The following is a 13,986-nucleotide window of genomic DNA, read 5'->3' on the forward strand; positions in this document are numbered from 1 at the left end:
GCACATGGCAATGACTACGATGATCAGCAATCGTCATGTTTTCTGTAATCTTAACCCTTGCAACAGCATCGCTTGTAAGTACATTTTTGATTGTATAAGGTGTTCATTATACTTGTATGTTTTATGAATAATTGAGCTTAAGAGTGACTTCTTAGCTTATCGGCAGAGCTAATACATTAGCCACAATTTGCTTTAGCTTTATATTTCAGTATTTTGTATTTACATAAGAAAAGATATTATGTACTACAAAGCACTCTGTATTTTTATGTAAAAGCTATGCTTCTGTAGTTTGTTAACTTGTGGACATATTATTTATGTATCCTATTGTTTTTTATTGTAGTTTCACTCCATACCCAAGACCATTAAACCTGTTGGCAAATGAGTTTCTTGTCTTCAGAGTCGTGTGAGGGAAGGGAGTTTATCTAACTGTCAAAACCATCACTAAGGGACAGTATGTTGAGGACAGTACAATATGTATAGAATATATATCATGTGTGCAAATGTGTATATATGTAGGGAATATATCGTGTGTATATGTATAGCGTGATTCACGTATGCATATGTATAGAATTCATATGTATCATGTGTATATGTAGAAAGTGTATTGTGTTCATGCATAGAGTGTCTCTCCTGTGTATATCTATAGAGTGTGTGTATATGTATCAGATGTGCATATATATGGTGTGTATACGTAAACAGTGTATCATGTGTAGCTCAGAGGTATGTGACTCACCAGAGACCTGGGTCTATCCCAAACCCTGACATGAATGTATCATGTATGTATAGAATATATCATGTGCGCATCTGGAGTGTATCGTGTTCATATTTATAAAGTGTATCTCCTGTGCACTTGTGTATATGTATGGAGTGTAGAACGTATCATGTTCATATGTATAGAGTGTATATGCATAGCGTGATTCATGTGTGCATATGTATAGAGTGTATTTAGTTCATATGTATGGAGTGTAGAATGTATCGAGTGTAAGATGTGTGCATATGTATGGAGTATATTGTGTGTGTATATGTATAGAATGTATCATGTATGGAGTGTATATGTATAGAATATATCATGTGTGCATATGGAGTTTATCATGTGTATATGTAGAAAGTGTATCATGTTCATATGTATAGAGTGTGTATCGTGTGTGTATATTTATGGAGTGTAGAATGTATCGTGTTCAAATGTAAAGAGTGTGTGTGTATATGTGTAGCGTGATCCGTGTGTGTATATGTATAGAATGTATCAGATGTGCATATGTACGGTGTGTATACGTAAACAGCGTGTCATGTACATGTACATCATGTGACTCACCTTTAACGCCAGAGACCCGGGTTCTATCCCATACCCGGACATATGGACACCTGACCCTTGGTACCGTGCATATGTATGGAGTGCATCATGTGTGTATATGTATAGAATGTATCATGTATGGAGTGTATAAGTATAGAATATATCATGTGTGCATATGGAGTGTATCATGTGTATATGTAGAAAGTGTAACGTGTTCATATGTATAGAGTGTATATGTATAGAATATATCATGTGTGCATATGTATGGAGTCTATCATGTATCATGTATCATGTACAGAGTCTTTTTTTGCTATACCAAAAGTCTTTTTTAAGTGGGGGTATAGCTCAGTGGTAGAGCATTTGACTGCAGAACAAGAGGTCCCCGTTTCAAATCGGGGTGCCCCCTTTGGCAAGACCTTGGAGTTGTGTCTGTGATTTACGTTGATCCTGCATTTGTGAAAATGGATTTCTCTCTTCCAAACAGCATAATCAATCGGTTTGTTTTGCAAATTAATTTTTCAAACAGACCATGATGAAAAAGTCTTTTTTGCTATGCCAAAAAAAAAAATCTCTGTGATTTACATTGACCCTGGTTTTGGCACATTGGATTTGTCTCTTCCAAACAGCATAATTAATTGCTTTTTTAATTGCAAATTACTTTTACAAACAGACCTTGATGAAAGAGTCTTCTTTTGCTATACCAACAGTCTTCTTTTACGAGGGGGTATAGCTCAGTGGAGAGCATTTGACTGCAGATCAAGAGGTCCCTTGCACAAATGCTTTTTTTGCTATACCAAGTCTTTTTTTAAGAGGGGGTATAGCTCAGTGGTAGAGCATTTGACTGCAGATCAAGAGGTCCCTGTTTCTAATCCAGGTGCCCCCTTTGGCAAGACCTTGGAGTTGTCTCTGTAATTTACCTCGACCCTCAGTTTGGCACAATGAATTTGGCTCTTTTAAACAGCATAAATAATTGCTTTATTATTTGCAAATTACTTTTACAAACAGACCTTGATGAAAGAGTCTTCTTTTGCTATCCCAAAAGTCTTCTTTTACGAGGGGGTATAGCTCAGTGGAGAGCACTTGACTGCAGATCAAGAGGTCACTGGTTCAAAAGCTAATATCCACCTTTCAAATCCGAGTGCCCCTTTGGCAAGTTCTTGGAATTGCATCCGTAATTTACCTCGACCCTGGGGTTGGCACATTGGTTTTGGCTCTTCCTAAAGACATAATTTACAGACCTTGATGAAAGAGTCTTTTTTCTATACCAGAAGTCTTTATTTAAGAGGGGGTATAGCTCAGTGGTAGAGCATTTGACTGCAGATCAAGAGGTCCCTGATTCAAATTCGGGTGCCCCCTTTGGCAAGACCGTGGAGTTGTCTCTGTAATTTTCCTCGACCCTCGGTTTGGCACAATGAATTTGGCTCTTTTAAACAGCATAACAAATTGCTTTTTTATTTGCAAATTACTTTTACAAACAGACCTTGATGAAAGAGTCTTCTTTTGCTATACCAACAGTCTTCTTTTAGGAGGGGGTATAGCTCAGTGGAGAGCATTTGACTGCAGATCAAGAGGTCCCCGGTTCAAATTTGGGTGTCCCCTTTGGCAAGAACTTGGAGTTGTGTCTGTGATTTACCTTGACCCTGGGTTTGGCACATTGGGTTTGTCTCTTCCAAACCGCATAATCAATTTTTTTTTTGCAAATTACTTTTACAAACAGACCTTGATGAAAGAGTCGTCTTTTGCTATTCCAAAAGTCTTCTTTTGTGATGGGGTATAGCTCAGTGGTGAAGCACTTGAGTGCAGAACAAGAGGACCCCATTTCAAATCCAGGTGGCCCCTTTGGCAAAATGTATAGAATGTATATGTATTGAGTTCGAATGTTTAGTGTGTATATGTATAGAATGTATCATGTGTGTATATGGATAGAATGTATTGTGTGTATATGTAGGGAGTATATCGTGTGTGTGTGTGTGTATATATGTATAGCATGATTCATGTGTGCATATGTATAGAGTGCATCATGTTCATATGTAAAGAATGTATGATGTCTGCATATGTATGGAGTTTATCCTGTATGTAAAGAATGTATCATGTGTCTTGTATTGAGTGTATATGTATAGAATATATAATGTGTGCATATGGAGTGTATCATGTGTATAGAGTGTCTCTCCTGTGTATATGTATGGAATGTATAGAGTGTGTATATGTATAGAATGTATCATGTGTGCACATGTATGGAGTATATGGTTAGATTGTAACAAATATGTATAGAGTGTATGATGTGTGTGTATATGTATAGCGTGATTCATGTGTGCATATGTATAGAGTGCATATGATGAAGTGTATATGTAGAAAGTGTATTGTGTTCATGTATAGAGTGTCTCTCCTGTGTATATGTATCGTGTGTGTGTGATTATGTATAGAATGTATCAGATGTGCATATGTATGGTGTGTATACGTAAACAGTGTATCATGTACAACTCAGTAGCTCAGAGGTATGTGACTCACCTTTCACACCAGAGACCCGGGTTCTATCCCAATCCCTGACATGAGTGTATCATGTATATGTATAGAATGTATCATGTATGTAAAGATTGTATCATGTGTCATGTATGGAGTGTATATGTATTGAATATATCATATGTGTATATGTAGAAAGTGTATTGTGTATATGTATAGAATGTATCTCTCTAGTGCATATGTATGGCGTGTACTGTGTATATGTATCGTGTGTATATGTATAGAATGTATCCAGGTTCTATCCCAAACCCTGACATGAGTGAATCATGTATATGTATGGAGTGTATCATGTATGTAAAGATAGTGTCATGTATGGAGTGTATATGTATTGAATATATCATACGTGTATATGTAGAAAGTTCATTGTGTATATGTATAGAATGTATCTCTCTAGTGCATATGTATGGCGTGTACTGTGTATATGTATGAAATGTATCGTGTGTATATGTATAGAATGTATCCAGGTTCTATCCCAAACCCTGACATGAGTGAATCGTGTATCATGTATGTAAAGATTGTGTCATGTATAGAATATATGTGTACATATGGAGTGTATCATGTGTATATGTATAGAGTGTCTCTCCTATGTATGGAGTTGAATGTATAGAGTGTGTCTATATATGGATAGAATGTAACAAGTGTGTATATGTAGGGAGTATATCGTGTGTATATATGTATAGCGTGATTCATGTATGCATATGTATAGAATGTATCATGTGTGCATATGTAGAAAGTGTATAGTGTCTCTCCTGTGTATATATGTATCATGTATTGAGTGTATATTTATAGAATATATCATATGTGTATATGTAGAAAGTGTATTGTGTTCATGTATAGAGTGTCTCTCCTGTGTATATCTATAGAGTGCATATGTATGGCGTGTACCGTGTATATGTATGGAATGTATCGTGTGTATATATATAGAATGTATCAGATGTTGTAGGACTCAAATAGTCCATTGCATGCTCAAAAATTGACGGAGATCTGAGTTGAAAATTAAGAAGTTTTATTTTGAATGCAAGAAGTTAGAGAGTACAAGTTCTGCGCAGGAGAGATGTAACCTCAGTTCAGCTCTGATGTTTTTAGGCTCTCCTTCATGCTTTTATACTGTCTTTCGCACATTATCTAATCCCAAGCCTTGACAGTTTGACCATTCAGCAACCAGACGTTCCTCTTTCTGGTATCTGTGTATCTTCTCTTGACAGTTGACCTTGTAGATGTTTCAGAGCACATACACACAGCTCATACATTCTGTCATCCTCAAAACTATCTGCACTTTTATACACCCATACCCAATAACAGAATGTACTGTTCTCAGCAACCTTCAGCAATAATATACTGTAGCAGTTAATTCCTCAAAAAAGAAACCCTTTATGTCTGTATTTATTAGCAAATGTTAACAAAGCCTAACAATAAAAAATGTGCATATGTATGGTGTGTATACGTAAACAGTGTATCATGTATAGCTCAGTAGCTCAGAGGTATGTGACTCACCTTTCACACCAAAGACCCGGGTTCTATCCCAAACCCAGACATGAGTGTATCTAGTCTGCATATGTATGGACTGTATTCTGTATGTAAAGAGTGTATATGTATAGAATATATAATGTGTGCATATGGAGTGTGTCATGTGTATAAGTATAGAGTGTCTCTCCTATGTATATGTATGGAGTTCAAATGTATAGAGTGTGTATATGTATAGAATGTATCATGTGTGCATATGAAATGTAGAAAGTGTATCATGTTCATGTATAGTGTCTCTCCTATGTATATGTAGAAAGTGTATTGTGTTCATGTATAGAGTGTCTCTCCTGTGTATATCTATAGAGTGCATATGTATCGTGTGTATATGTATAAACAGTGTATCATGTACAGCTCAGTAGCTCAGAGACTCACCTTTCACACCAGAGACCCGGGTTCTATCCCAAACCCTGACATGAGTGTATCATGTACATGTATAGAATGAATGGAGTATATGGATAGAATGTAACAAATATGTAGGGAGTATATCCTGTGTGTGTGTATATATGTATAGCGTGATTCATGTGTGCATAGCAATGTAGATTGTGTTAAAGCAGCTTCACATAAAAGGTCACAGTAAATAGGAACAGTTCAGTTTGTTGTGTTTAAGTTCAGTTCAGTTGAGCTCAGTTCAGTGTGGTTTAATAATCACTACTGAGAGTCCAAATATTGAAGGGCAAATCCAACGATGCGCAGCTCTACAGATCCCGAACCATGCAAGCCAGTGGCGACAGCGGAGAGGGAAAAAAAACTTCACTAATGGCGAAAGTGAAGAAAAAAAACCTTGAGAGAAACCAGGCTCAGTTGGGTACGACCATTTTAATTTCTCCGCTGGCCAAACGTCTTGTGCAGAGCTGCAGTCTCAGTGGCGGAGGCTGGAAGCTGGCCTCAGCGAAGACTCGTCTGTCCCTGGAGCGTCACAGGAATCAGTCTCATGTTCTCTACTCTTCCATGACCATCACAGTAGCTGCTCAGGATTCGGCCTGGTCCAGGATATGGAAACCTTGGTTCATCTCGTCGTTGGTCTTGGATCGAATCAGTGGCTCTGCATAGTCTGAGGGCCTCGGGAAGAGTATCCCCAGGTGGAAATGGAGAATAAAGAAAATAATTAGCGTAGCTGATGTTCACAGTGTATATCAACAAGATGCATAACCTGTGTGGGAGCCCCCTAAGTGGTGCACTAAGTGTATGCTTTACTGAACAGATGGGTCTTTAATCTAGTTTTGAATTGGGAGAGTGTGTCTGAGCCTCGGACGTTATCAGGAAGGCTATTCCAGAGTTTAGGAGCCATAAATGAGAAGGCTCGACCTCCTTTACTCGACTTTGCTATTCTAGGTACTACCAGAAGCTCTAAGTTTTGAGACCTTAAAGAGCGAGTTGGATTGTAGCGAGACAGAAGATTGGTTAGATAAACAGGAGCTAGATTATTTAAAGCTTTATATGTAAGAAGCAATATTTTAAATTCAATACGAAACTTAACAGGCAGCCAGTGTAAGGAGGATAAAATTGGTGTGATGTGATCAAATTTTCTAGACCTGGTAAGAACTCTGGCAGCTGCATTTTGTACTAATTGAAGTTTGTTAATAGAGGATGCTGGGCAGCCAGCAAACAGAGCATTACAGTAGTCCAGCCTAGAAGTCATAAAAGCATGGACTAGCTTTTCTGCATCTGAGATGGATAGCATACTTCGTAACTTAGCGATATTTCTCAGATGAAAGAAAGCAGTTTTTGTGACATGGGATATATGATTTTTAAAAGTTAAATTGCTGTCTAATATGACACCCAGATCTTTTATAGTAGAGCTAACGCTAACTTTGTATCCCTCTAATTGTAGGTCATGTATCATGTCTGCATATGTATGGAGTGTATCATGTATGTAAAGATTGTATCGTGTGCATATGTGTCATGTATGGAGTGTATAGAATATATAATGTGTACATATGGAGTGTATCATGTGTATATGTATAGTGTCTCTCCTGTGTATATGTATGGAGTTTGAGTGTGCATATGTATGGAGTTTATGGATAAAATGTAACAAATGTGCATATGTATAGAGTGTATGATGTGTGTATATGTAGGGAGTATATCGTGTGTGTGTGTGTGTATATATGTATAGTGTGATTCATGTATGCATATGTATAGAGTGCATCATGTTCATATGTATAGAATGCATCATGTGTGCATATGAAGTGTATATGTAGAAAGTGTATAGTGTCTCTCCTGTGTGTATATGTATCATATATTGAGTGTATATGTATAGAATATATCATATGTGTATATGTAGAAAGTGTATTGTGTTCATGTATAGAGTGTCTCTCCTGTGTATATCTATAGAGTGCATATGTATGGCGTGTACCGTGTATATGTATAGAATGTATCATGTGTATATGTATCATGTATTGAGTGTATTTGTATAGAATATATCATATGTGTATATGTAGAAAGTGTATTGTGTTCATGTATAGAGTGTCTCTCCTGTGTATATCTATAGAGTGTATATGTGTGCATATGTATGGCGTGTACCGTGTATATGTATGGAATTAATCGTGTGTGTATCAGATGTGCATATGTATGGTGTGTATACGTAAACAGTGTATCATGTAAAGCTTAGTAGCTCAGAGGTATGTGACTCACCTTTCACACCAGAGACCCGGGTTCTATCCCAAACCCTGACATGAGTGTATCATGTATATGTATAGAATGTATCATGTCTGCATATGTATGGAGTGTATCCTGTATGTAAAGAACGTATCATGTGTGCATATGGAATGTGTATTGTGTTCATGTATAGTGTTTCTCCTGTGTGTGTGTGTGTGTTTGTGTATCATATATTGAGTATATATGTATAGAATATATCACGTGTGCATATATAGTGTATATGTAGAAAGTATAGAATGTACCATGTATTGTGTGTGTATATGTATGAACTTGGAGTGTATCATGTGTCTATTTGCATAGAATGTGTATATGAATAGACGGTATCAAACGTGTATATGTATAGACAGTATCAAATGTGTATGATGTGTGCATAAGTATGGAGAGTATCGTGTATATGTATCATAAATCATACCATGTGTATTCATTCTGACTAAAAGTCTACTTTTACGAGGGGGTAAAGCTCAGTGGAGAGCATTTGACTGCAGATCAAGAGGTCACTGCTTCAAATGCTAAAATCCACCTTTCAAATCCGAGTGCTCCTTTGGCAAGTTCTTGGAATTGCCTCCGTAATTTACCTCGACCATGGGTTTGGCACATTGGTTTTGGCTCTTCCTAAAGACATAAAGTCTTCTTTTACGAGGGGGTATAGCTCAGTGGTAGAGCATTTGACTGCAGATCAAGAGGTGCCCGGTTCAAATGCTTTTTTTGCTATACCAAAAGTCTTTATTAAGAGGCTGTATAGCTCAGTGGTAGAGCATTTGACTGCAGATCAAGAGCTCCCTGTTTCTAATCCAGGTGCCCCCTTTGGCAAATTCTTGGAATTGCTTCCGTAATTTACCTCAACCCTGGGTTTGGCACATTGGTTTTGGCTCTTCCTAAAGACAAAATTCACAAACAGACCTTGATGAAAGAGTCTTTTTTCTATACTAAAAGTCTTTTTTTAAGAGTGAGTATAGGTCAGTGGTGGAGCATTTGACTGCAGATCAAGAGGTCCATGTTTCTAATCCAGCTGACCCCTTTGGCAAGACCTTGGAGTTGTCTCTGTAATTTACCTCGACCCTCGGTTTGGCACAATGAATTTGGCTCTTTTAAACAGCATAATTAATTGCTTTTTTATTTGCAAATTATTTTTACAAACAGACCTTGATGAAAGAGTCTTCTTTTGCTATCCCAAAAGTATTCTTTTACGAGGGGGTATAGCTCAGTGGAGAGCATTTGACTGCAAGTCAAGAGGTCCCCGGTTCAAATCCGGGTGCCCCCTTTGGCAAGTCCTTGAAGTTGTCTCTGTGATTTACATTGATACTGGTTGTGGCACGTTGGATTTGTCTCTTCCAAACAGCATAATTAATTGCTTTTTTATTTGCAAATTACCTTTACAAACAGACCTTGATGAAAGAGTCTTCTTTTGCTATACCAAAAATCATGTTTTAACACGGGGTATAGCTCAGTGGTAAAGCGTTTGACTGCAGATCAAGAGGTCACTGGTTCAAATGCTAATATCCACCTTTCAAACCGAGTGCCCCTTTGGCAAGTTTTTGGAATTGCGTCCGTAATTTACCTCGACACTGGGTTTGGCACATTGGTTTTGGCTCTTCCTAAAGACATAATTTACAAACAGACCTTGATGAAAGAGTCTTTTTTTACTATACCAAAAGTCCTGTTTTAAGAGGGGGTATAGCTCAGTGGTAGAGCATTTGACTGCAGATCAAGAGGTCCCTGTTTCAAATCCTGGTGCCCCCTTTGGCAAGACCTTGGAATTGTCTCTGTAATTTATCTCGACCATTGGTTTGGCACATTGGATTTGTCTCTTCCAAACAGCATAATTAATTGCTTTTTTATTTGCAAATTACTTTTACAAACAGACCTTGATGAAAGAGTCTTCTTTTGCTATACCAACAGTCTTCTTTTACGAGGCAGTTTAGCTCAGTGGAGAGCATTTGACTGCAGATCAAGAGGTCACTGGTTCAAATGCTTTTTTTGCTATACCAAAAGTTTTTTTTAAGAGGGGGTATAGCTCAGTGGTAGAGCATTTGACTGCAGATCAAGAGGTCCCTGTTTCTAATCCAGGTGCCCCCTTTGGCAAGACCTTGGAGTTGTCTCTAAAATTTACCTCGGTTTGGCACAATGAATTTGGCTCTTTTAAACAGCATAATTAATTGCTTTTTTATTTGCAAATTACTTTTACAAACAGACCTTGATGAAAGAGTCTTCTTTTGCTATCCCAAAAGTCTTCTTTTACGAGGGGGTATAGCTCAGTGGAGAGCATTTGACAGCAGATCAAGAGGTCACTGCTTCAAATGCTAATATCCACCTTTCAAATCCGAGTGCCCCTTTGGCAAGTTCTTGGAATTACGTCCGTAATTTACCTCGACCCTGGGTTTGGCACATTGGTTTTGGCTCTTCCTAAAGACATAATTTACAAACAGACCTTGATGAAAGAGTCTTTTTTCTATACCAAAAGTTATTTTTTGAGAAGGGGAATAGCTCAGTGGTAGAGCGTTTGACTGCAGATCAAGAGGTCCCCCGTTCAAATCCGGGTGCCCCTTTTGGCAAGACCTTAGAGTTGTCTCTGTGATTTACATTGAACCTGGTTTTGTCACATTGGATTTGTCTCTTCCAAACAGCATAATTAATTGCTTTTTTATTTGCAAATTACTTTCACAAACCGTGGTACTGGGACAGGATGGCTCCCACTCTGGTGGTCGATGCATCCACTTCGACCACAAAAGGCAAGTCAGGATCAGGATGAGTCAGGAGTGGAGCTTGAGTGAAGGATTCTTTGAGGTTTCGGAAGGCTGCGGCGGCTTCGGGAGGCCAGGGTAGTGTTTTGGGTTTGTTTTTTAACAGAGTGGTGAGCGGAGCGGTGATGAGACTGTAATTATGGATGAAACGTCGATAGAAATTGGCAAATCCTAGGAAACGTTGGAGGTCCTTTATGGTTTTGGGTTCTGGCCAGGAGATGATGGAAGTAACCTTCCCCTCGTCCATACGAACCCCTCTCTGATCTATGATGTACCCCAAGAACTGAACAGATGGTAAGTGGAAGCAGCATTTTTCAGCCTTGAGATACAAATTATGTTTCCTGAGGGTTTTCAGGACCTCCGCAACGTGGTGGCGATGTTCGGCCTCACTCCGGGAGTAAATCAGGATATCATCGATGTAGACTATGATGAAGAGATGGAGGAACTCCCGGAGGACTTCGTGGATGAAGTTTTGGAATACGGAGGGGGTGTTAACCAGACCATAGGGCATGACCAGATACTCGTAGTGTCCAGTAGGGGTCACAAACCCAGTCTTCCACTCGTCCCCCTCACGTATTCTCACCAGGTTATAGGCGCTGTGGAGGTCCAACTTGGTGAAAATTTTGGCGGATCTGAGTTGTTCCAGGGCCGCCGGGACGAGAGGAAGGGGATAGCGGAATTTGACGGTACCTTGGTTTAGGATTCGGTAGTCGATACATGGCCGCAGCCCTCCATCCTTCTTAGCCACGAAGAAGAAACTTGAGGCAGCGGGTGACGTGGATGGGAAGATATACCCCTGACTCAGAGCCTCCTGAATGTACTCCTCCATGGCCTTTGTTTCCGGAAGGGACAACGGGTAGATCCTACCTCTGGGCATAGGAGCATCTGGAAGCAGGTCTATGGCGCAGTCCCATGGCCGATGTGGAGGTAACTGGGAAGCTCTCTTGGGGCAAAATACGTCCTCGTATGAGGAGTAGATCTTCGGGATCTGAATGGATCGTTTCTCGACTGGACTTTCAACAGACGTGACGTAGACAGTAAGGGGTCTTTGAATTTGTAAGGGTAGATCGGGAAAACAGCTGGATCTGCATTCTTCACCCCATCTCCTTATTTCTCCTGTGCCCCAAGAGAGGATGGGATCGTGCTTCACCAGCCACGGGCGCCCTAAGATGATATCCATCGATGCACCCTCCAGAACCAGAAATTGAATCTCCTCTTTGTGGAGCAGTCCTACTTGGAGATTGACGGGTTCACATTTTCGATGGATACGTGCCTGAGAATGGATATCATTAATTATGGGTTGAATCTGGTAGACGTGCGTCGAGGCTTCGGTGTTAAGCTGGAGTCGGCGACAGAGGGCGTGTGAGATGAAATTTCCAGCTGACCCGGAGTCGATGAGGGCCGGGACTGAAACTGAGACAGAAGGGGTAGTTAACTGGACATTAGTGGTGAGAGGATGCATCTTTTCAATGGAAGAACTGAACAAACTCACCACAGAGCATGCTGGATGAATGGGACAGTCCAGCCTGACATATCGGCACTACAGTACATGCACAGACCCCGGGTCAGCCTCCTCTGTCGCTCAGTGATCGTGAGTCTACCAGATTCTATGAATCTGGGATACCAGTGGAGAATCATGCTGGTAGATTCTCAGACGATCGGAACAGCGCAGAGAGTGTTGGATGAACTTCTCCAACTCCATAGTCGAGGGCGGCCAGCTGTAACCGGAGGCTGGGCTCCAATCCGAGCCAGTAGGTGGTGAGGAGAGATCCATACATTCTTTACAAACAGGAAACACTCCATACATGATACGTTCTATACATATACATGATACACTCCCGTCAGGGTTTGGGATAGAACTCGGATCTCTGGTGTGAAAGGTGAGTCACATACCTCTGAGCTACTGAGCTGTACATGATACACTGTTCACGTATACACACCATACTTATCTGATACATTCTACACATATACACACATGATACATTCCATACATTTACATGCCATACACACTCTATAGATATTCACAGGAGAGACACTACACATGAACACAATTTAATTTCTACATATACACATATAATATATTTTATACAAATACACGATACATTCCATACATATACACTCTATACATGAGCATGATACACTTTCTACATATACACATAATAAACTTCATTTGCACATGATATATTCTATACATGCACACTCCATACATATGCACACATGATACATTCTATACATATGAACATGATGCACTCTATACATATGCACACATGAAACATGCTATACATATATATACACACACAATATTCTCCCTACATATACACTCTATCCATATACACACATGATACATTCTATACATATACACACTAAACATTCAAACTCAATACATATACATTTTGCCAAAGGGGGCACCTGGATTTGAAACGGGGTCCTCTTGTTCTGCAGTCAAATGCTCTACCACTGAGCATTACCCCCTCGTAAAAGAAGACTGTTGGTATAGCAAAAAAAGACTCTTTCATCAAGGCCTGTTTGTAAATTATGTCTTTAGGAAGAGCCAAAACCAATGTGCCAAACCCAGGGTCGAGGTAAATTACGGACGTAATTCCAAGAACTTGCCAAAGGGGCACTCGGATTTGAAAGGTGGATATTTGCATTTGAACCAGTGACCTCTTGATCTGCAGTCAAATGCTCTCCACTGAGCTATACCCCCTCGTAAAAGAAGACTTTTGGGATAGCAAAAGAACACTCTTTCATCAAGGTCTGTTAGTAAAAGTAATTTGCAAATAAAAAGCAATTAATTATGCTGTTTAAAAGTGCCAAATTCATTGTGCCAAACTGAGGGTCGAGGTAAATTACAGAGACAACTCCAAGGTCTTGCCAAAGGGGGCACCTGGATTAGAAACAGGGACCTCTTGATCTGCAGTCAAATGCTCCACCACTGCGCTATACCCCCTTGTAAAAGAAGACTGTTGGTATAGCAAAAGAAGACTCTTTTATCAATGTCTGTTTGTAAAAGTAATTTGCAAATAAAAAAGCAATCAATTATGCTGTTTGGAAGAAACAAATCCAATGTGCCAAACCAAGGGTCAAGGTAAATCACAGACGCAGCTCCAAGGTCTTGCCAAAGGGGACACCCGAATTTGAAACTGGGACCTCTTGATCTGCAGTCAAATGCTCTACCACTGAGCCATACCCCCTCTTAAAAAAAGACTTGGTATAGCGAAAAAAGCATTTGAACCAGTGACCTCTTGATCTTAA

The 13,986-nt window shown here is 39.6% G+C and overlaps 8 non-coding genes across 8 annotated transcripts; 7 read left to right on the forward strand and 1 right to left on the reverse strand.

The window, feature by feature from the left end:
- Positions 1-1,625: 1,625 nt before the first annotated feature.
- On the forward strand, positions 1,626-1,697 carry trnac-gca (transfer RNA cysteine (anticodon GCA)). The gene has a single exon. It is a non-coding gene; the product is annotated as a tRNA-Cys (tRNA).
- A 405-nt stretch (positions 1,698-2,102) lies between these two features.
- trnac-gca (transfer RNA cysteine (anticodon GCA)) lies at positions 2,103-2,174 on the forward strand. The gene has a single exon. It is a non-coding gene; the product is annotated as a tRNA-Cys (tRNA).
- Positions 2,175-2,575: 401 nt separating this feature from the next.
- On the forward strand, positions 2,576-2,647 carry trnac-gca (transfer RNA cysteine (anticodon GCA)). Its single transcript has one exon. It is a non-coding gene; the product is annotated as a tRNA-Cys (tRNA).
- Positions 2,648-9,180: 6,533 nt separating this feature from the next.
- Positions 9,181-9,251, forward strand: trnac-gca (transfer RNA cysteine (anticodon GCA)). Its single transcript has one exon. It is a non-coding gene; the product is annotated as a tRNA-Cys (tRNA).
- A 407-nt stretch (positions 9,252-9,658) lies between these two features.
- On the forward strand, positions 9,659-9,730 carry trnac-gca (transfer RNA cysteine (anticodon GCA)). Its single transcript has one exon. It is a non-coding gene; the product is annotated as a tRNA-Cys (tRNA).
- Positions 9,731-9,994: 264 nt separating this feature from the next.
- trnac-gca (transfer RNA cysteine (anticodon GCA)) lies at positions 9,995-10,066 on the forward strand. The gene has a single exon. It is a non-coding gene; the product is annotated as a tRNA-Cys (tRNA).
- A 398-nt stretch (positions 10,067-10,464) lies between these two features.
- Positions 10,465-10,536, forward strand: trnac-gca (transfer RNA cysteine (anticodon GCA)). The gene has a single exon. It is a non-coding gene; the product is annotated as a tRNA-Cys (tRNA).
- Positions 10,537-13,853: 3,317 nt separating this feature from the next.
- trnac-gca (transfer RNA cysteine (anticodon GCA)) lies at positions 13,854-13,925 on the reverse strand. Its single transcript has one exon. It is a non-coding gene; the product is annotated as a tRNA-Cys (tRNA).
- Positions 13,926-13,986: the final 61 nt, after the last annotated feature.

This window comes from Danio aesculapii, chromosome 11, assembly GCF_903798145.1.
Source record: "Danio aesculapii chromosome 11, fDanAes4.1, whole genome shotgun sequence".
Lineage (NCBI taxonomy): Eukaryota > Metazoa > Chordata > Actinopteri > Cypriniformes > Danionidae > Danio > Danio aesculapii.